This window comes from Epinephelus fuscoguttatus, linkage group LG18, assembly GCF_011397635.1.
Source record: "Epinephelus fuscoguttatus linkage group LG18, E.fuscoguttatus.final_Chr_v1".
NCBI classification, from domain to species: Eukaryota; Metazoa; Chordata; class Actinopteri; order Perciformes; family Serranidae; genus Epinephelus; species Epinephelus fuscoguttatus.
In genome coordinates, this window is record NC_064769.1 from 21,519,957 (window position 1) to 21,543,261 (window position 23,305).

Genomic DNA, 23,305 nt, shown 5'->3' on the forward strand with positions numbered 1-23,305 from the left:
CGATAAGCAGAGCAGACTCCGCGAGGAATGTCCGCAGTCATTTGGGCTTCCATAGTTGAGCGCACTTCCGCGTTGTAGTTTCCTGTAAAAATGTCTGTGAAAAATCCCCGCGATGTGAAAAATACATGCTGAGCAGTCTTTTGTGTGACACTAGTGCACGGAGCGGAATCTGCATGGTCGTAAAATCTGAGCTTTGCGCACACAGGGCTTGCGGACATCCGCTTTTAGTCCGGGCAGACCTCCGCGGAGTCCGCTCTGCATACGTTCCGCCCGAGTATGGGCCTTAAGCAGAAATCTGGACCCTGTGGCTGGACCAGTTGGGAACCAATGCACTACAAAATATTGCCTCAATACAGCTTTTCCATATCAGTTAATTTGAAGACGGGCATTTGTATTTTTGATGGTATTAATAATCATACTGTCTGGATTTCTAAATACCCTGCTGTAATACTCTACTGCAACAAAAGCCTAATATATATGCCGTATATGTGAAGATCATACCGTCTCTCATCTGTGAATTAAAACCGATAATAATCTGTAAAGCAGTATAGCGAGACAGTTTTGTGATAAATCATAGGTAATCTAAATCAGGTAAATAAGTCCATTCTGACACAGAACTATGGAGGCGCTCTCTATTATAAGCAGATCAACAACTGTTCTTCTTTCTCGCAATTTCACACTTTGCACTGAGTAAACAGACTTGCTCACTCCCTCAGAGGTTTCTGTGTATTTACATTGAAATGCTAACTCTGACACATTGCTCTCTCTCTTGTTGCGCTTGGCCACACTACTCCGAGTATGACAACACCAAATAAAGCCACGTCCCAAGAGTATAATTAAAACCCTGGCTCAGAGATCTAAAAACAGTATCTACAAACGTGTCATCAATTTATTTATGATTTGCTTTTGTTTACGTGCGTAATTCTCTGCGATTCAGCTCAAGTTATAATGGTAACACTGCCATCGAGTCAGTACCTTGATGAACCTTTACATCCCTACAGGAGGATCAAAGACAATAGAGACAAACGCAGAAAAGGGGGGGAGAAGCACAGGATGGTACGAGAGAAAAGGATGGGACTGGCTAAGAAGGAGGAGGAGAGCAGCGGAAGGAAGTATGCGGATGAGGGGAGGACGAGCAGAGGACAAAGTATTGTCTCCTGTTAATATGTAAAAATAACTCTGCTGCTGCCTGGTGGAGGAGCTAACTGGGTCAGAGAATTCCCACAGAGAGAGGGAGAGAGGGAGGGATCACACTGATTCAGTCTGTGGTATCAGTGTGAAGCAGAAGTCAGTCTCTCTCTTCACCTTCGGCTGCTCAGGCTCAGAGGCATCGCCGTGCACATCCATTCCAGGTATTTGTTCTCCATCCATCCATCCATCCATCCAATAGTCTGCCCCCGAACTCACACCTTTTCACCTCCCCCTTTCCGTCTCTAGCTGCTTTGTTATATCCTCGTGTCCCATGAGGTGCGGAAAATGACACAAGTACAAATAAAAAATTATAAATAAATAAATATGTAAATATTTAAATAAATTTATAAATAACATACAAACAGAAATACATAAATAAATACATGTAGTTGTACAAAAATGTAGAAATGAATTTAATATTTATATATTATTATTTTATATTATTGTTATTATTTACTGTTATTTTTATTTACCACCCTTTTTAATTATCAACTTTTATTTATGCATTTAGGATTTATTTCCTTATTTATTTAAAATTCTTTTAAAGAATTTACTTTTATTTATTCATGTATTTCTTGTGAATTTTCAGCATTAATTTATTCTTTCATGTATTTATTTTCACATGTATTCATACATTTATTTATTTCTGTATTTACTTTTTAATTCCTGTCTTTATTTCTATATTTATTTGTTTCCATATTTATTAATTTATTCCTGTATTTATTTATACATTTTTTATTTAGTTCATTATTTATTAATTTATTCCAATACATATTTATACATTTATTTATTGATACTTAAGTTATTTTTCATCCACCATACATCCCTCCCTCTCTCCACTTATAAACAAAGCCTCTAGCTAGCCTCCCTCCCATTCTGCTTCCTGGTTCTTCTCTAACAATTAACCTGGTGTCATTTTCTCTTTTGTTGTTTCTCTTCTCTCTCCATAAATACACATTTCTAACACACCCCTCTTAATGGGTAAATAAAAATTAGTGTGTCATACACTGCCAGTTAATCTATTCATAATACAGCATTTAATTACCCAGCAGTTAAGCAACGAGTGACACAACTTGAACTGATGATAATGATGGTAGAAGTGACTGATAACCTTGTAGGAATATGAAGAACTCCAGTCATTATATTTCGGACTGTATTATTATCAGTGGCACAAAATCAGTCCCCGATTAATTTGATATTGCACTCTTAAGACATCAGGTCATTTGCTGGGTCTACAAAGCCATTATTTAATTCGATTTTAATTTGGTTAATTTACAAACTAATTCACAGTGATGTTGATGTCAAGCTACTCAATTACTTTAGCCGAGGTTTTTGGTCACATATGTTCCGTGTCATAGATTTTTTGCAAGGTCTCTCTTTTCTTAAATCTTATCTTTTCTATTTCAGTCATAACTTTGCCCCATTCCCATCCATCAAATGCATGCCACGTCTATCGAAGCCTGTGCACCTACCTATTATGGCATGGCATAATTATGTGGTGCACCTGAAACAGTTTAGCTAAATGTGAGCACAACTCCACCTTTAAACTTTTCCTAAAACTTCTTCTTACCCACTCTATCTGCTGAGCTGTTTGTGCATCAGATCTGAGGATTAAAGATTATTTGTTTACATAACCACACAAAACCACCCATTTCAAAATGATTTCCAATATTTAAGCTATTTTCAGATGGACTCTAAATTAAAAAGACGCTGTGAAGCTTTTCCACAGTATCTCTCTTACAGTTTTTAATCTATGAAATGTAATCCCATGCAACAAATATTTCATAGTCTGCTGTGTTTCCTGGGTTTTTACCGTTGCCCCAGCCAACACCGCGGCTATAAGAGTAACCCATAAACCATACAATGTGCGTTGGTCAGCAGTTCCGAGCAGTAATTAAAATCTTTATTGATGAGGAATGCAGTAAGCATACTAACCATTTTGCAGACAATTCATCAGGCTACTGTACGCACTACACGACCTCTGTGTGTGTTAGCGAGAGCCATACATCTCGAAGACAAATGAATAGTAGTGCTCTTACACTGGGGGATGTCACACCTGTGTATTCTCTCTTGAACTCAAATAGTCAGAACATGCAATTTTTTTTGACAGTGTAAAGCGATAATGTGAAAAATGAGTATGCAAATGAGGTAAAGGTCGATCTACTGCTGAATAATCAATCTCACCTTTACCTCTTTCTTCCCTTTACCTGCCATGTTTCTGCTAATTCATAATTTTTCTTGTTAACTGTATGCAGATTACCCTATTTCCACTAAATCCATACATGCCAGTGCTTGGGTAGATATTTAAAATGAATCTAGAGCTTAAAATGATGACGAACTAAAGGCCTCAATGGATTAACCTGCAGGGCTGGTCTGAAATGGGCAGGGCTGCTTCTTGGCTGGCTGACGGGGCAACAGAAATAGCTTGAGCTGACTACAGCATATGTAATGCACTGCAGCAGTCCTGAAGGCTTCCATGTTTTTGCATCCAAACCACCTGCTCTATTTGTGTGAAAGAAATGCTTCATGTGTTTGTGAACGGGAGTGTACATGTGACGGTGACATTTATGGTGTGTTTATGGAAGAAAAGAAGAGAAATACTTATGGGATAAATAACTCCTGCACATCTTAATGGTGCAGTGGTACTCTGCAGGCTTTTAAACTGACCGGTCCATGAACATAAAACACAATATTATCCTTGTCATGAGGAGGCCTTTAGTTGAAGACACACTGCACTACAGTGTTGCTACAGTAATTCTTTGACAGCACATAACTTCTCAGACGTCACTGGGAGAAAGCACTATGTAGCTTGGCTTCAGTAGGCCATCTATGGGTTTTGGTGTATAAGTGGAAAATTGAAAAACTGTTGGAATGTGTTTCAGCTGTGAGCTGCGTCGACCTTAAAAGCTTAAAGGTTACTGTGAGCTTAAATAAGGAATGTGCTTGCAATTACATTCTCAGCCACTGCAGATATATACGAATCACAAACTTGTAATTCAAGCACTATCTGTAGTTGTTACTCCTTAATTGTAATTACTTAAAATACCAATATTCCAGAATGCATCATTTGATACTGTTTTTATTGCTGCTGTTTTTGAAGTAAAAGTATTCACAGTCAATAGTTAATGCGTTTGAAAACTGTCAGCACTGCTCAATGTTCTACTTTTTGACTGACTAATATGCCATATGCAAAAACACTAAACTATGCAGAAGCTTCTTTTTTAACTACTGGGACAATAAAAGTCTCTTTGTTGCAGTTTTGCACTGAAATATATGGTTATAAGAATGTGTTCATGATAATTCTGTATAACTTTACAGCAACCGTAGCCTCGTAACTGCAAGCTGTACCCAACATGTGTTTGTCCATGTGTCTCTGGAGTATTTCCTTTTATTTCAACAACTGCATAACTACTAGTGGATTTAAATCAACAACAATTTAGCTGCTACTGTATGTTGCGGACAGAAAACAATGCTGCGTATTGTTTATAATCCACTGACTGAAAAGAAGTATAAAGTCCATAAGCATTAAAACAATAAAGCCATTTTATGACTGACCGGAAGTTTAAACCTTTAGTCTGCCTTCTTCATGGAGACTTTGCTATTTAAAAAAACATTTTGCTCAGAAAATCCAACTCACTTTGCTGAACTAACAACTCTGACATATATACAGACCTGTGTGTGTGCATTTACCTGAAACAATTCAGCAAATAGACACAGGTTGGTGTACAGCCTACACATAATCCACAGATAAAGTCTGAAGTCTGACTGGGACTACACAGAGTGAGAAAATGTAATTCTGTCCTCTGTGATAACAGGCCCGTTCATTCAGCAGTGCTGAACCGACCACATGGTTTGAAACGAGTCTGACTTTACACAGGAGGCAGTATGGTTAACACTTTATGAGAAAGGGAAACAGGAAGTTCCTATTTAGCATGGATGTATGGTAACTGAGATGTTCGTATATGATGTTGAGAACAATGCACACAGTGTTCTTTTTGAAACAAACAACACACACACTGCTGCATCTATGAATGTTGTGCCTGTGTTTATTCAACATTAAGAATTAGTATGGTTGTAACCTGAAATAACTGCAACACTTTCAATTTCTCCAACCAGGAACAAGCTACAAATCAACATATTAACTCTGCACGTTTTTTTTACTTCTTATTCATCATGTGAGTAATTAGCATCCTGTGGCAGAAACAGCCAAGTTTATAAGGGTGTAGCAAGTATTTTTCCAGTTTATTTTTTTAGTAGCATTGCCTTTTTTGTAGCTTAATTCATCAAACTTTTAACATGTTTATTATGTGTCTATGTAGATATCTTTCATGCAAGCGGTTTTCGCTGATAGATGTAAGGTAACCTGGTTCGTAGCATCAGTAGTCTGGGTTAGTTGTAACGTGAGAAAATGCAACAACCTACCCCATGCAAAGCTCTCCGTACAGACAAGAACAAACATACACAGACAAATAAGCAAACACATGAGTGCAGACAAGTGCAAACACACACAAACATACAAACATAGACACAGACACACCAAATATGTTACAAAGGCATTTCAGTGTTGACTTAAAAGCTTTCAGTGTCTTGACTTTTTGTCACAATCATTGTTTCATAATGTTACATTGCATCCCAGGCTGTGTTGCAACTAACTCAGACTATAGCAGACACACGTAACTAGAGCTGGGTATCATTAAGATTTTATCGATACTACTACTACCACTCTTATTTATACTCCTTATCGATTCAGTACTTTTTCGATACTCTTGGTGGCTCTTTTTCATTTCTAAATAATTGTTTTTCAGAGAATATATCAATTTAAAAAAGAATAAATTCAGAACAGGATTACTGAATATTTTAAATATAACAAAATGTTGTTTGTAGAGCAGCAACAGTATTTTTACAACTCCTACTACTACTACTACTAAGTCACTATATAAATAATATTCCTGACAATTTATTAGTCACTATAAGTCATTCCTCCTGTCCTCTGTCCTGCTCCCTCTCTGCTGATGTGATTCACTGCATGCAGGTAACATCTGTGCTGGTAGAGAGAGGAGAGGCTGTTTGTCTCAGCCAGCAGCTAAATTTAAAAGTATCTGCCTAATTCTAAGATAAGTATCAAACTAAGTTAGTCTACATACAGACAGTTGTCATTTTGGCTTATTTGTAACTATTCGCTATTAACCAAACTACTGTGCTGTCCTTGTGTTAAACATAACGTAAGTGATGGTGGATGAGAGACTGTGGACAGAGCAAATTGAAATATCGCTGTCTGCATGTTTACATGTTTTTAATCGTTGATACATGCATTGATAAAGTGTTGGCTTTCGACTCGCAAAGGTTAAATTGCACTTACAGTAATGAGCATAGGTGCTGTCAATGAGTAATTTTGGCGCTATCTTCACTTTGTTTCCATTGCAGTCTCTTTGCTGTTCACTGACTTTATTACTTTATTGTTGTGTGACTGTGTTTATCTGTGGAGGAGGTCAGCCCCGGTACAGAGCGCAGGTGAGAGGCTGCAGGATGGTAATAAATTAAAAATATTTAAGAGCACCGATAAAAGAACTATTAACGTCGGAGCTTATCAGTACTACAGTCTTTGATAGCATAGCTCATTTAATACTAGGTTTCCATACCCATCCCTACATGTAACTATGCTGCATCACACTTTGAATGCACTGGCTTAAAAGAGCTCCAAGATACACTTAGAAATGTCAAAAATGTTACAACCATTCCCTGTCTCCCCTAATGCACACAACATAAGACAATAAACATGTTATTAAACTACTATCCGCTGTGTAACTGCAATCTTTAAAAGAAAATATGGTCAACATGCAAAATATTGAACAAGCAAAGACAAAAATCAAGATAAACATGGCTATTCTGAAAAATAAAAGCTAGTACAGTACCAAGCATGCAGGCACAAAATCGTTATGAAGGCTTCAGTCAAAGGCTACAGCACATCTGGCAGGGTACCTCTAATATTATGCCAGTGCAGACATTTGAACTGCCAATATCAACACAAAACACACAGCACAGTTGGCCAAAGGTAGTATTGCTAATTAATAGGGGTGCAAGAAAAAAGGTCAGTAATCAGTGTTGCAGTGATCATATTACCATGAATGATGCAGTGTTGATAATAATTTATCACCATCAATTATTAACAGTATAAGAACACAAAATATCAAATCCATCGTCCATGTGAGTCAACTGATTGTTTATGATTTGAAAACAAGCCCCTCCTCTGCCAAAGATCAGAGATGGTAGATGGATGCATATGAGTGAAGCCACATACTAATAGTCTATGAACAGTTGCCAAATCCTGAGCCTTCAGGTGAGCCCTGCTCCGCACAGGAGGACCCACCCCCCACTGCTACAGCCAAAGAGCATCTGTTCCCCTGTGCCAACCCTGAGTGCTGCTTTCTCCATCCATCCCTCTCTAATGACTACATCATTCTACACTGCACATCTGTCCCGAAAATGCTTAACCTTAATTCACCAACACTGATTAAGATCCCCAAATCAGGATCTTTGTCCTGCAGGAAAAACACCCCCGCTAAGACAGATCACGCCTGCAAATCCAATGTGTCTGTGCTGATCTCTCCTCCATGCACCTTTAATTTCATTTAGAAATCTAATCTGGGACAATAACTCGCCTCTCAAGTTTGCTGGTTGTTTGGGTCGGTCCATTACGGGCAGCAGTAACGCGCCTTGCTTTTTGGCATCCTGAAAGAGACATGTCCCGAAGGGGATGTTTCCCTCAGTCTGATGGGCGCGCAGCTCTGCCTGTGAGGGGAAGTTGTTCAGACAACCCATTTCCACACTTGGTATTGAGCTTTTTTTTTCCCGACGTGCTTTGATAGTGGTTTGGTGCTTCTCTCTTTGTAGTCTACATCTTCTCGTCATCATTAAGCGACCCACAGTATCACAGATAGCACTGCGTTGCAGCGGTGATAAAAACCTGGCATGGATTCCCAATTAACTGCAGCCTCCACCTGCATCACTCTGTATCGTATTTCACTTAATTATGCAAACCAACACCGGAGTTTCTTTCTCCTTTCCTCTTGCTTTCCCTCACGCAAAACACTGCATGCATATCACAGTTTTTGTTGTAATGGGTTTTGCTCCTTAAGCAGTTCCTAGTCCCACCTTAATCTATTGTTCTTCCCAAATCCACACTTCATTAGATGCAATCACATTATCACTTCCTCCAAAGCAGAGGCAGATACAACTGAAATGCCCCTCTTACATGCCAAATAGAAGTCTTTTTTTTACCTTTTAGCTTTTTTGTGGTCTTATTCTTATAAAAATCAAAAGCCAGGAGACTCATACATTAACATTCATGGTCTAAGGTAGGGGAACTAAATCCAGCTGCCTGGCTGCCAAGCTGCACATCACCGTGGACCACTGTTCAAGACAGAGAAACAAACAAAACCAGTTGTGTAAAAGCGAGTCATTGCTGTTTTTCCAGTGGCTTTTTAGGCACTCAATGTGGGTATTTTTAGCAGCCTGTCACTGTTCTCCCGTCAGCTTTTTAGGCAGGAAAATCGGTTGGTTTTTTTTACAGACATGGCTGCTTATCCTGCTGTGATTATGCCCCCCAAACTGGGCATTGTAAGCCAATACATGATCTTTTCCCAACCATAACTAAGTGGCCTTAGTGCATAAACCTAACCACATGCAAGTTTCAGTGTATCTGCTACATAATAACGTGCAAATGTAACAAATCTGTAATTTACAGAAACATACAATGCCAGCATTTTTCTGGTGATTGGGTTCCAGAGCCATTTGGGGGGGCTGTAGCGGTTCGATCTCCGGCTTCTCCAGTCTGCATGTCAAAGCATCAATGGGCAAGACACTGAACCCCAAATTGCTCCCTATGGCTGTCCCATTGGTGTTCAAGACTGTGTGAATGGTAACTGCGTAGCAGGCGGCACCATGCATGATAGCCCTGACCATTAGTGTGTGGCTGTGTGTGTGAATGGGTGAATGTGACATACATTGAGTGGTTGGAGGGCTAGAAAAGCGCTGCACAAGTGCAGTCCACTTACCATTTGCAAATAAGCCTGACATTATACAGCAGAGAGAGGCAGATCAAAAATGACAACATAATCATGTTTACCTGGAGTCAGACACTGTGGACTGACATGACACAACAGCCAGCCATTGAAACAGCAACCGTTATAAAGATTTGATGTGTTTCTGATATCAAGCTACTGGTACAAAGCAATTCAAACAAAGACAATCATCACTAACAAAATAAAACAGAGCATTTCAGCACCATGGAGAGCAAACATCCCTAACTAAATATAATATACAGCAAAGTGCTCCATGAGTACAGCACGTCAGATCAAAGCTTGTCAAAAAGAGCAAAAAACAACTAAGCTGCAAAACACACATTATTTAATATGGACTCACCAGCAGCTGGTACAGCTGCAAACGGGAAGTGTCAGCACCAATTTAATGCTTGTTTTAATCAAATAGTCCGTGTTATGAGTCACAAAATATATTACAACTCACAGTGTATTATTACATCACTCTTAACGAAAAAAGCCTCCTTTCTCACAGGACACAAGTGGATTTGGAACCAGTGTCCTAAGGTTTGGATGGCTGATTTTAAAACAATGTTGTGCTGTAAACTCAGTACAGTATGTTTTATGACTTTAGGGAGAGACAGCACCTCAACAGATTACAGCGTCAACGGATTATAAAGCAATTGAGACATATTTCTCTTTGATTAAATAGGAAACGTCACTATCATGGTCTTGCATTGTTATCTTCCCCGCTTGCTGCTCATTCACACTGCAGCACCTAATCATATCAGCCCTGTTTAGCAGCTCTGCTTTTTTAGGTTTAATTTACTGATAACCAAAGGCCCCCCAGGCGACATATCAGACCTCTTTTATGAGCCGAGGCACAGTTGGGTTTTCTTACTGCTTGTTCCACATGCTGCGCTGCCAACAGAGGTGACTGAGCCTTTACTGTCAAAGCTCTCAGGCGTTGCAACTTCCTGCAAGAAGAAGCTCATGCTACCAAGATTATGACACAATATCAATGTGACTGGGTCTGCTGAGAACGGGAACAGAAGGGGGTGTTGCAGGGGACGCTGTACTGCTCAGCCTCCTCGAGGTGTCGTGTCTCTAACTCAGTGAGTCATTTGTGAAGGAAGGTGCCCACTTGATAACCACAATGTCATGCCTACACTCACTCAGGCTGAAAGCCAGAAGAAGCACTGCAAGCGGCTAGTGTCACTGCCAGTTTGATGGCGCCGTCAAGCCTGATGTTTGTTTGATATAGTTTAACTCAGAATTGGACCTCTTTGTGAGCGCTCACCAATCAAAGCTACGCCTGTCAGTCAAGTCGGTGTCCAATCCCAGGTGCATGCTGCATGTTGGAGCCTGTTTTACTGCGTTTTGAGCGGACGAGAGAGACTGTTTGGAGAGATCTGTGTGGGAGCTGTCAGGCTATAGCTCTAATGAGCTGTGGATGAAAAGCCAGTGAGCTGGGCCAGCATAAAATTTCTTTATTCCAATAAAAGGTACATCCAACACTAGCCTGGTTATGGTTCCCTAAACAAAGGGGTTGCAGAGTGTAGTAAATACTTTACAATGTTCTTAAAAAACCCTACATATTTACAAAGCTCTTCTCTCAATATTATCTGTATCGTTCTTTAATTATCTATTCATGTGTTTAATAGTGTATTCATGTGGCTCTTACTCTTCCCACCTACACATTAAACCCACAGCAGAGTGCAAAGTATTTAAGATGCACTGAGCCATTGTTGAAGGTTGTTACGCAGAAATGTGAGAAAATAGAAGCTAAAAATATAAACTACAACATGTCATCACTGAAAAAGATCTGAAATACATTAACATCACAAGCTGATGACAAATAGTCATGTAAAGTTCTGAAGGTGGATTTTATTTTTAAACCTGACCCTTGGATTGAGGTAAATGTCCATATAAAAAGGAAGTTTGCAAATGTTAAAGTTTTTTTAATATTCCGATATTTCACAGATGGCTTATTAATTCAGGCATTACCACACAGATGCACACAAGCACAGACACAACTATTTTTACACATCTTCCTTCCTTTACTTTTCACAGCTACACACACATGCACACGGGCAGGTGGCTGGGTGGAGGCTGCACGTATGCAAGTCAGGCTGACAATGATGTGTGTGCTGGAGTGAGACGATGATGTGGCTCCGAAGGGTCTCAGGAGAAATATGGTGAAGCTTTCCTGCGAGTGCTACGTGTCTGCTCGCAGGCATGTATGTGTGGGTACACGTGTGTGGAAGAGTGTGTTGCTCCGTTGCGTCCTTTTCATCCCTATCCTCCCAGCAAGCACAACAAACACGGGTGGATACACCTCGGTAGCTTTCAGGCATATGACACAAGTATGTTTGTCTTGTACTGTACATTAATATCTTTGATTTTACAGTCTATATCGTCCATGAAGTCCCACAAATACACAAGCCAACCTTACTAACATAGAATTTTATCAGCATACTGTCCTTAATACTGTACAACACCCCCCAACACCCCAACTGTGTCAGTAACATGCCGCTCTGCAGAGACGTGCATTCTGTTTGTGATCCTCTTCCTCCACTGGTACACGTGTCAGCGTAGGCTGGTGTGTGCGCAGAGGAGAGAGAGACTAGAATCCCATAAATCCTACTTTATTAGATAAACTTCCTAATCAGATAAAGAAATCTCACACACCCCCATGCACACACACACACACACACACACACACACACACACACACACACACACACACATACAGAGACCTACACAGCATCTCACTGATAATCTCCATTACCAATTACGGGGTGATACGCCACAGCTTAACATGAAAGCAGCAATTAATCTGCTAACACCGGTCACTGGGTCATTGTAGTAGAGAGAAAATATGGCCTGCAGGCACACATATGCATGCACACAAAGCCAAAGTATCATTGAGATATTTAATTGTTTTTAAGTGAGATATAATTTTTTCCTCATTTCTCCAAAGAAGCAGGTCAGATAGTGGGGGTTTTATTATGCTTATTTCCATCTAGTGCATGTGTTTACACATTGTGGTGAACAGCTTAAAATTGCTCCCAAGACTTTTTCGTGTAGGTTCCTTTCAAAGCAACAAAAACGCTTTATATTGGTCTAATGGAGACAGATTTGCCTGCAGTTCTTTATGACGAGGTTTTAGACCTCTTGTGCTAGAGCATAACACTGGCAGACGATGCTAGAGAAGCTACTTTATATCTACATCACAGAAAAAAAAACAGCTTCTTTGGATTGAAAATAACAAGTTGATCCATGGGATGTTTAACACTGTTGTCAAATGCAGATTAGGGCAGATTGAGCTGGATTATGCTTTTCAAGGCACCAACTACCACAAACAGACACTACAAACCTACAACAACAGCTGACATTGTTTTTCAGGTCTGTTACCAAAGAGGGTAGCCAACAACACTTCATCTGCTCTGTGTAATGCACTAACAAGAAAAATAAATGGAGAGGTTCAACAGTGACAGATGAAGCTTATAAACACAGCATATAACACTGCAGGCTGTTCCTAATCACTGTGCGTACTTATACTAATCAAAAGTAATGTGCCCTTATATGAAGGGAGCAAGACAGGAAGGTGGGGGAAATTATAAAGAGTGGCAAAGTCTGTATAGTGAGGTGGTCTGGGTCAAACAAACACAGGACTTTGACCCAGGAGACCACAGTTCATGTCCTGTGCAGTGTTTCCCATGCATTCATTTATCTGTGGCGGCCCGCCACAATTAACACATCAGCCCCCATGCTTTGATTTTCCATTTTTTGGAGATGGACTGTTCATTAGTTGCACTGTTAGAATATATACCTTTTCGGTTATTCACTGCTCTAAACTCTAGGAACGCAGAGCAAAGTCAGGGCACATACGGAGCAGTAGAATGTCAGGAAGTGAAGGTGTAACTTAACGGTTCATTGCGCTGGGTTTAAAAGTTTACTGTCACTCACAAACAGCTGCCTCTCTCATCCTTCCTTCCTTAACCTAACTGACAGGGGCTCTCATTCATAAGATGTACGAACCACTGAATGAGGATACAATGCACACTGTGCCTTTCACTTTGTATAAACCAATACAAATACAAATTACTATAATTATTCATGTTGTTTACTACAGTGTAATAAATTACGAGCATACAAATGCATCATATAATAATAAAATATGATGCTACTCTTTATAAACTTCCCTGTACAACCACAGCCGTCAACCGCTTATTGGAGGAAATGGAGGTGACTGCCCTGCTCTACGGCACCTTGACAGTGGTTTGGTTCAACCAAATTTGTAAAACAATACTGGGATTCAAGCTGGCAACCTTCCAGTAACAGTCCAAACAAGGCCCGCTTGGTTTGAATAAATAGCTCGATCTTCCAGGAAGTCTGCATGAGGGCAAGCTATGGTTTCCCTGATCTAAGCTCTTTTTGAGGCAGTAAGCAGAGCTGGGACATTAGAGGAGGGGGATAGGGGAAGGCTGTGTGTGTGCGTGTGCAGAAAGCGCGAGAGAGGGAGCTCAGAGTTCGGCTGGGGTCTGTGCAAATGGGTTATCAACATGTGAACATTATATGCGTTATATGTTGCTGTCAGTGAGTGTGCGTGAGAGTGAGCGCATACAAGGCAGAGCAGAGAGGTGACACTCGCAGTTGCTGAGTGATAGAGCAGATGGCCCTCCCATACCAAACTGTCAAAATGAAGACACTCCATTCACCCAATCCATCACTCTGACAGATGTATGCATACATGCGTGCTGTGATTTTGCTAACACCATAGAAATGTAATATTCTGATTATTTTACAATAATATAAAACAATTGGGAGAAACAGAGGAAGCAGCTTTCATGTCACACCACTGGCAAAAGAGTAGTATTTAAATCCCAATCCATACATCGTGACTGGACCATTTAACCCCACACATCAGTCCATTTAAATACATATTCAGCAATTTCTTTGAGCCTTTTTTGATCCATCTATCAGCTCATGTAAGCTAAATTCAGGTGGTTGGGTAAGTCAACCTATGAACCATATACACCCTTAATCAACTTCATCTACCATAGGTATTCACAGTAACCAGGTTATGGAAGTGTGCAACTATAACTGGATTTAACTCGTGCCCTATTTCCACATCCTCCACTCACTGCTTGACTCTATGTATCTGTTTAGTTTGCTTGTTTATCCCGCATAAGATGCAGTACAAAGCGGTGACAGAAAGAATTAGACACAGGAGAGCAAAGAGCATCAGCCTCCACCATTAAACTACTAACATCCCTTTACAATCAAGCCATCAAAGTCCTGGACAAGCAACCACTAAGATATCATCACTGCAGTATCCTAAATAAGTATACTCTCCTCAGTTATGACAATTTCATTAATTCCTCCGACCCCCCACTTACTTCTAAATGTCTCCACCATCCAGCTAGATGACACATAATTAGTGCAGGAATAACTGTTGTGGAACTACGCTCTAACAAACCCACCGATGCAAGAAGAAAGGCACATTCTTAACTCTCCTCACCCACATGTCCATCACGACAACCTCCCTCCTGGTAAATCCATCATCACATCAGCGAGTGAAATGGAATATGCAGAGAGTGGACTTCTGAAAGCTTCCCTCCATATATACGTCCTTCACCCATTGACACTACTGTGCATTTATCAACTAGTCGAGTGACATGTGGTTTGGATTTTGTGAAAATACTACAAGAAAAATGTTGGTCGTAAAAACTTCAATCAATCAAATGAGCATGTTCACACTCATTCCTCAAATTTAAAGTACCAAACACTAATCTTAGACCATGAGGTGACAAGATTATACGATACGGTAACTAGTGCAAAATCAGTCTAGTATGACAGTCTGAGCTCATCTGCAAGTCCAGCAAGCAGTCATGCCTTCTAAATATAAAAGTGGACAAGAGAGAAACGAACAGGAGGAAAAAGCAGCAAAGCTCCCTAAATCAGATTACATTGGCATCTTTATGAACAGTTGCCAGTGGTGTGTGTGTGCACCTGAAACTAATAAGTAGCGTCCAATAGGGTCCGTCAAAAAATATGCATTGGGGCCTGTGGTGACTACCTTATATGTGTGCACACACATGATGGAGGAGTGAATGGATTTCTCTTCAGGGTCATCATGATAAAATATGTCTTTGAGCTTCATCTCACTTTGTAGAACAGTGATTCTGTGTAAACGCGCATTAAGTGCTTTACAATGCCATCTGGAGCATTTTACCCTGCGATAAAACAAATGTCAATGTTTGATTTTCAATTCTTTGTGCAAAGCTAAGATGATGAACACACTCTGCTGCCTCACTAATTAGTGAAATATTTATAGTTACGACGCTTTCACATGCTTATTTTATATTTTTCTTTAACTCTAAGAAAAAAAGTGTCATAGATTGAACGCCTGTGTATCAACTCTGCTTCTACTTAATTACACAAATGACCTTTTATGTTAAGCCAAATTAGTGTTGAGGTTTTTAATGAATGTGTGCATCAGATACATTAATTGTTCAAGTGTTAAAAAATTACATGACCAAGCACAAAAAGGAAATTGAAACGATGAGAAGTTGTACTACATTAGGGTTCTAACTTCTTAACAAGGGTTTACTTCTTATTTCAAAGTTTCACAAGCCTAATGGGAAATTAATTCATCATATGCAGTACACTTCGCGACAATGCTGCTATTGTATATGGACAAAAAAATGAGAATGCAAATAAAACAAGCCATTCCTCAGAGGGACCTCGCTATTATAACAAGTTCTCTAATAGATCTTATGGTGAAGGCTGCCTTTGTTTCATTGTGAAGCAGCCACACAAAGCCAAAGTTCAAGTTAGCAGTGACTCCAGAAACCAGACCCTGAACAGTTCATTTCAGGTTCCGTGTTTGTGCATGGTGGTGCGAGCTGTAGTGCAGGAAACCTTACATGGCATTCTCTCACACACTCTGCCCCTGTCTGTCTGTCTGACGGTCCCTCTTTGTTTCTCTTTCTCTGTCTGTCCGTCTCACCCTCTCTCTCTCTCATCTCTTGTCTCTGTCACTCTGAGCTATTCCTGGATCCCACACTGAGGTGAAAGGAAACAGGAACGGCTGCAGTGGATGTTGGTAGGAGCATTATTTCTCTCCACAGAGCCACTCTTCCTCTTAAAACACACACACACACACACACACACACACACACACACACACACACACACAGTCAATATTCCTGTGTTAATAGCTTTGTTCCCCAGCCAGTTGGGAAGATGTTTTCTCAAACATGCTTGTGTGACGAAAGCCATTCTTGTTCCCGCAGATGGAATGTGTGTGTTTGCATGTGTGTATTTGCATGCGTGCCTTGCAAACAACAGCTGAAAATGAGTTATGGTCAGTTGGATGGGTCTGAGTCAGCAGGGTGCAGATGGGTCCTTTATATTGCCATGTGGAGGAATATTCAAAACAGTAGCACACCCTGCTATCTACCCTTTGTTCAGTCTCCCTTGCACCACAGCACCACTGGGACTCTCCCCAACTCCCTGTTGTGCTTACTGGAACCTTGGCAGCCAGCTGCCATATCGGCCAATTAGGAAAGCTTTTACTAAAGCTCCAGCCAATTGGATTAGTGCTACATTTCCTTGCCAGATGAGACTCTAAATGTGCTGCTGTATGCTAGAATCTGAGAACTGGTGGGCAGACTCTTGTTTCGCTGATAGGCACTGGGCACCAGAATACACACACGCTGCAGAGACAGCGGCAGGAGGAAGAGACATCTTGTGACACTACTGAGAGTCCTCTGCCACTGAGCATGTGTTACTGAGATTCTAAACAGTTTAAACTAAGAACATAACATAAAGAAAACCAGAACCCAAGCAGGCGAGGGGCCACGATGCTGCTCCTGGACGTACATAAAACAGACGCTTACACACTGATTGGTTTGCAGAGAAAATAGCTGAACCAGGCTTTACATGCAGAGCAGACATACAAGGGGACGAGCACAAGAGCACATGAAACCAAACATTTTACTTTTTAAATAAAACTGTCCTTGAGGTGTCTTACTCATTCTTTACTGTTAAATGATCTTAGGGAGGAGTTTGTCCTTATCAGAGCTGAGTATTTAAAGGTAGAGCGTGATGTATGCTGTGCAAATTGTAAAGCCATCTGAGGTAAATTTGTGATTGGCGCTGTCTAAATAAACCTGACTGGACCTGACTTGAAAACAAATAAAATGCTGTTTGTTTACCTGGCCGAGTATCAGAACAGATCAGAACAAATTTACTTGACAAAATTGTGCTTTTCTGGTTTGTGGCTGTTATTCAACTGTCACCTCACTGTGTTTGTGTTTGTCTTTGCCATGCATGCTCAGTGCACCTACCTTGAATATCAATTACTCACCCTGTATTAAATTGAATTTGTGGGATAAAAAAAGTGAATGAAGAATCCAAAAAGGAGGACTGCCTTTATCAGCAGCTAAACTACACCTAAACATCCATTTACAAACTCTCATACACATCATGGAGTACAATATCATTTATCCAGTTGTATGCTTAACATGCTACTTCCCACACATATGCATTTTTGCTAAGACCTTACCATTTAAAACACTTCCACATAAAAGGTCTCATGCATGGATGAGTTGCATCCCTGAGCAAGCCCATGCATTTAAGCTCTGCTCAGTGGAATACACAAGCAGATTTCAACCGCACATGCTTGCCCAGGCACGCTATTCGCATGTGGAAGTGTAGTAAAAATTAAGATTTTAGCAATAACAGATGAATAACACTTGGATTAAACGGCACAAGTTGCTTAAGAGTTTGTAAATGGATGTTTTGATACAATTCTGTTGCCCCCATTTACTGCAGTTCTTGTGGAGGCATGTGAGAAAAACAAAGTTTAGCGGACAGTTCAGCGTAACACAGGGTTAGTATTTAATATACAAACAGGCATTTTGTGGGTGAAGTATTCCTTTAATCTGAGAATCTGAGTTCCATTAGTGGAAATTAAATCAATTTCTACATCCATTGAAGCAATTCAAATCCATTGAACTTCAATCACCGTTTGATACCAGGATCAAACAGCAAAAGCTAAATATAGATTGGTACAAAGCCCTATTTTATATGGAAAACATCTTATAAAATCTGATTGAATGTGCTTTTTAACTCAGGAATAGAACCTGGAGGGAAAATATCAACCGGTGAGTAGGAATGTCAAATAAACTAACTAAATAATGCAATAAATCAAGTCTAAAATCCTTGTCTGCCTAAAAAAAAAAACGACAAAAGGGGATAGAGATGCTGAGCAAAATGAAGACAAAAGAGTGTACCACATTTTCCCAAAAAAATGAGGAGAGAAATAAAAAAATTAAATACCAAAAGATTCTGGGAGAAAGAAATACTGAGAGCGACAAAGACAGATTGTGCATCGTGATCGTACAGCACCATCTCGCTCTCTCCCTCCTTCTCATCCTCTTATCTCGTCGATACTGATAGAGAGTTCACTGCCAAGTCAATGCTTACGAGAAAGAGGCTGTGAAAGTGCTGGTGGGGGCCTGGAGCGTACACACTCAACCACACAGGTACACACACAAACACACACACACACACACACACACACTTTCTCTACCTGCCCTATTCCTGGTACTCTGCTCACTTTGGAAGGCTGCCGCTGGATACATAAATACACACAAGGAAAGGAGCAAGACTGCAAAATCACTGACAATCTCACAAACACACACATAATAATCCATCTCTCTCTCTTTCATAAAGCCCACTGTCAAAGCACAAGAGCAGCATTATATGTCCGTAACAAGCAACAACTCTGTTTCCACTCTATAAATCAACTCCATCTAAGCAATTAAAGCAAAGGGCTGGGCGTTGAAACAATGATACCCCACATTTCACTCTGAGCAGGGCAGGTGTGGCTCCTGCAGATGAAACAGGGTGGAGCAGGGTGGAGCGGACCAAAATAACCCCAAAGGCAACAGGCCATTAGTCAAGCCTGGAGACCACCAGGCACAAATAGCTGATAAACGACTGAAACCAGCACAGACCAGTGAGAAGCACTGGACCACAGCAGAAACCAAATACAGCTCAATTACTCAGTGAGTGAATACAATGTTTGGAAAGTTTAACACGACACTGTACACGCAGGCGTGAAGACCTTTGTACACTGACAAGCTGCTCTGCCTGTTGTGGGCTCTCTAAGACAGAAAAACAAGGTGTTAGTTTATGATTATATGGCTACTTAACAGGTTCAGGTACGCCAACGAGCTGGTTCAGCAAGAACAGAGATCAGCATTTCTTTCTTTCACTGTCACTCACCTCAACCCGCGCACACGCACACACACACACACACACACACACACAAAGCAGAAGGTAAATTGTTTGAGGAAATAACCTCGATGATGAAACCTGGTGCTACAATAACTTACTTTTGGTTCCCCTAAAGCAGTGCCTCGTGCAGGTTAAAAAGGGGAAATGAGAAAAATACTGAAACAACTAAAAGACCAGGCGACTGAAAAAACAACTGTCACCTTAACCTCCAATAACAAAGTGTTAGGGAAATGTTTAGGTTAAACAGATCTCAGTGGGTGTACATACAGTCGATATCCCGCAGCACAGTGCGGAAGTGGGTTATCAGACACCTGCTATAAGAGATGAGCCGCAGTCAGGTCTCCTCCTCTCAGTTTGTTCTTCACAACATATCGTAATTCACCTGAACGCATCTTCCGCAAACACAATATGAAGAAAGTTTATCACGTGTAAAGTTCCTCTTTTTGTTCTGGCCACGGAAAAGAGCGAACGCAAACATGGTTTAAAAGATAAAGAAACAACAACAAATAAAAAAGAAGTATGTCCTAACGTCTAAGCGCACGCGAGAGATAAAACAAACTGGCGAAACTCGTGCCGGTAGCATTTTCTCTCGCGCGCTGAACATGCATGTCAAACAGGCAAAAAACAACCCCAGAAATAAAATATAAACCAACTTACAGTGAAAGCAATAAGCCGCTGAGAGTCCGTCACCGCTAACCCAAACATAGAAATCCAAAAGAAGCGAAAATCCGAGCTCAATCCGACAAGTGAGTGCGAGCCGACCTGAGCTGTCACCGTCCAGCCGCAACGAGGAGAAGTCACAGACTACTTGTGCCTTAACAACCGGGGAGGCGAGCGCGAGCGCGGAGCCGCCTGCTGGTTTCTCCTCTTTCGCACGAGACAAGAGAAAAGAGGGCGAGATCCCTAGAGATGAATGGTGGCGGCGGTGCGCATGCGCGGACGAGGTCGATTCATTCCGGTGGAGCAGGAGCAGAGGCTGCGAAACGGCAGAACACATAGCAGGGGCAAAATGCGCCGCATTTATTTATTTGTTTGTTTGTTGATGATTTATTGATGTTTCTGAGGAAGCAGTTGAGACAAACAGAGGAGTAAACAAACGCAGAGCTGCAGAAAACACTACAAATGCTGCTATTAACACAGTGCATTTAATTTAGCCTAATTAATTTACGAGGAGCTAAAACTATTGATTATTTCACCATCAATTAGCGTGTCAATATTTCAGATGTATCTATGGAGGCTGTAACATGTCAGAAGATGCTGACAAATGTTCGTGACAAGTTCCCTAGGTGCTTATTTTGTTAGTTTACCACTCCAAAAGTCAAGGATTTTCTTTTAACAGTTACATAAATCAAAGAAAATCCGCACATTCTCACAATTAAGATGCTGATACGCGAGTTTATAACCTAAATGCTTGATTCAATAATTCTCTGTTATGAGGCTAATTGATTTTTCGCTTATACTGTCTTTACCAAAACAATAAAAAGCCTTTTTATGGCAGCTTAAACTGGACAAAATTAAAAATGCAGCAGGCTTTTATACAAATGCAGAGCATTCATGATTAGAAAGAGCATATGAATACACAGTTTTTGACTCCCTCTCCATCCAACAGAAGCATTACTCTCTCCCAGACAGTCTTATAAATAATTCAGCAATAAAAGCTTGCCTCTGCTTGCCTGGTTGCATGCAGCACCCAAAAGAAGCCCCTCACACTCCCCCCCCGTGCACGGCGTCAATCTATGCGGGCGTTACCAATTAAAAAAAAAAAACCAAAATCTCGGAGCAAAATAAAGTTCAATCAAGATTCTTGTTTCGCAAATGGCTGTGGCCGGTCAGCCAGATCAGGCAGGGATTACAAGGCTTCTGTCAACTATCAATAGCCTCGTGTTTCTGCAAGAGACAAGAGGGGGAGAGGAAGAGGAGGTGGGGGTGGGAGGAGCGGGATGGCTGAGTTTCAATGCGCAGACGGTGCAGAGCCAAGCAGCCGATGATGCTGTTTGTCCTGTCCGCGGACCGGAGGAGAGCAGAGAAATCAACCCGCAAGCGACGACAAATGTAATCCAACACATCCCTGTCCCGGAGCCCCGCATCTGAAACACCCCCCACAGATCAGCTGTGAGGACATGACGGCACAAGAAGTGTAGCCTACAGCCAGGAGAATAAACATAAGCCATTTACCTGCTCACCGTTCCCGTTCAGCCCGCCGTTATTACTTCCCACTCACTGTGGCTTTCAGCGCTGCCGCTCACTCCGAGCTGCTCGCCGCCGAACGGGAATTTAGACAACGGGATTTGTTCACGTGGTCACGCTCGGTGCTCCTAATTGGCGGAGCGGCTCGAGCCCGCTGCTCGCTCGCACCTGTACGGTGAACGGTACAACGGTGCAGGAGGGGGGAGAGACAGTCAGCAAAGAAAACAGATTGGTGCAGAATTTATCCTTGCATAATATGGAGCGCTTCCCAGTGTGTGTGTGTGTGTGTGTGTGTGTCAGAGAGAGGAAACTAGGAGCTTTTACATTATTTGTGTAAACCAAAACAGAGGCTGAGTATACCTTCCTGAGACTCAAACTTTTGTTTAGTATGCTTTTTTTCTGTGGGATCAGTAGGAGCTGATAAGTATAAAAAACTACATATTATCAATGATAATAAAGTCCTAATGTCCTCAGATAAGAGAACAACAAAGTCCCAGTGTCCTCAAACAAGTACTTCCTAATTAACAGTGTCTTAGCTTGTTACTGCCGCTACTGACCTGATTACAATTACATTTATTTTGTCATTTAATTGCAAGTAACTGGTCATTTCCCAACACTACAGTAAGTAAAATCAGATAAACCTACTGTAACTAACCAGCTGTTCTTGTAAACCTTTACTTTTTGGAGAAAAACTACAGAGTGATGATGAGTAGCATTTATTAAGAATAAAAAGACATTGTCAAAATACAAACAAGGTGTCAGGGCATACATTTTACACCTTGAGTCCGGAAGGTTAAATGTCATAGTTTCGCATAAAATAATAGATTGTTTTTAACAGTTTTGTATAGCCACCTTTTGTGTTAGTCTCAAATGAAATGCATTTTTGAAATAATTCTGTACTTCATTACGCTCTGCTAAAAGTCATGGCATGCATTACCTATGTTTTTAAATATGGTTCAATCTCTGAGTAACCTTGGGTGTAGTATTCGGGTGGGGGGATGAAAAGGACACATCCCTTTTAATATTTAGAACATGTGAAAGCAGCAGAGGACTTTTATTTTGACACAATCAAAGACATTTTCACTATAAACTGATGCAGAACAGGCACAAATTTGTGCATAAAAATTCACCAGAATGCAGGAAATTAAGTGTTGAATGCTCAAAATTTTCTGGCAGAGAATCCCAAATCCAAATGTTTCATGTGTGTCCCTTCCAATGTTGAAATGAAACCAAAGCCCTTGTGAGTAACACGCTCGCCTCTTGTTAAAGACATCTTAATCTCAATGAGACTCTCTGAATTGCTAAAGCTTAACCAGCACACTAACAACTGTGGCAAATTAAAAATTAAGATCTAAAAATCATTCACACTCGGCTCTGTGGATACTCTACTCTGGGCTTGAGCGCGTCTGTTACTGTACATCATGGTAACAGCAATGACTGATTCATGGATGCAGCCAGTCTTTATTGTAACATTAATAACATTAGTAACATCTGTCACACATCTGTCATTTGCATGACCGAAGGGTTATCATGGCTCTATTTTGAGTGACATACAAACAGACATATTCCCATTT

The 23,305-nt window shown here is 40.8% G+C and overlaps 1 protein-coding gene across 5 annotated transcripts in view; it reads right to left on the reverse strand.

Moving 5' to 3' along the window:
- LOC125905652 (spermatid perinuclear RNA binding protein) overlaps nt 1-21,813 on the reverse strand; it is a 108,425-nt gene extending 86,612 nt beyond the window's left edge. For 2 of the 5 annotated variants that reach the window (XM_049603774.1, XM_049603777.1), the window contains exon 1: nt 20,202-20,443. The gene's annotated coding sequence lies outside the window, so the exon portion shown is untranslated. Of the gene's footprint in view, nt 1-20,201; nt 20,444-21,719 lie in introns of those variants that run through there. The other 3 variants (XM_049603775.1, XM_049603776.1, XM_049603778.1) reach the window with 3 other exon arrangements.
- Between the last annotated feature and the right edge of the window lie 1,492 nt (nt 21,814-23,305).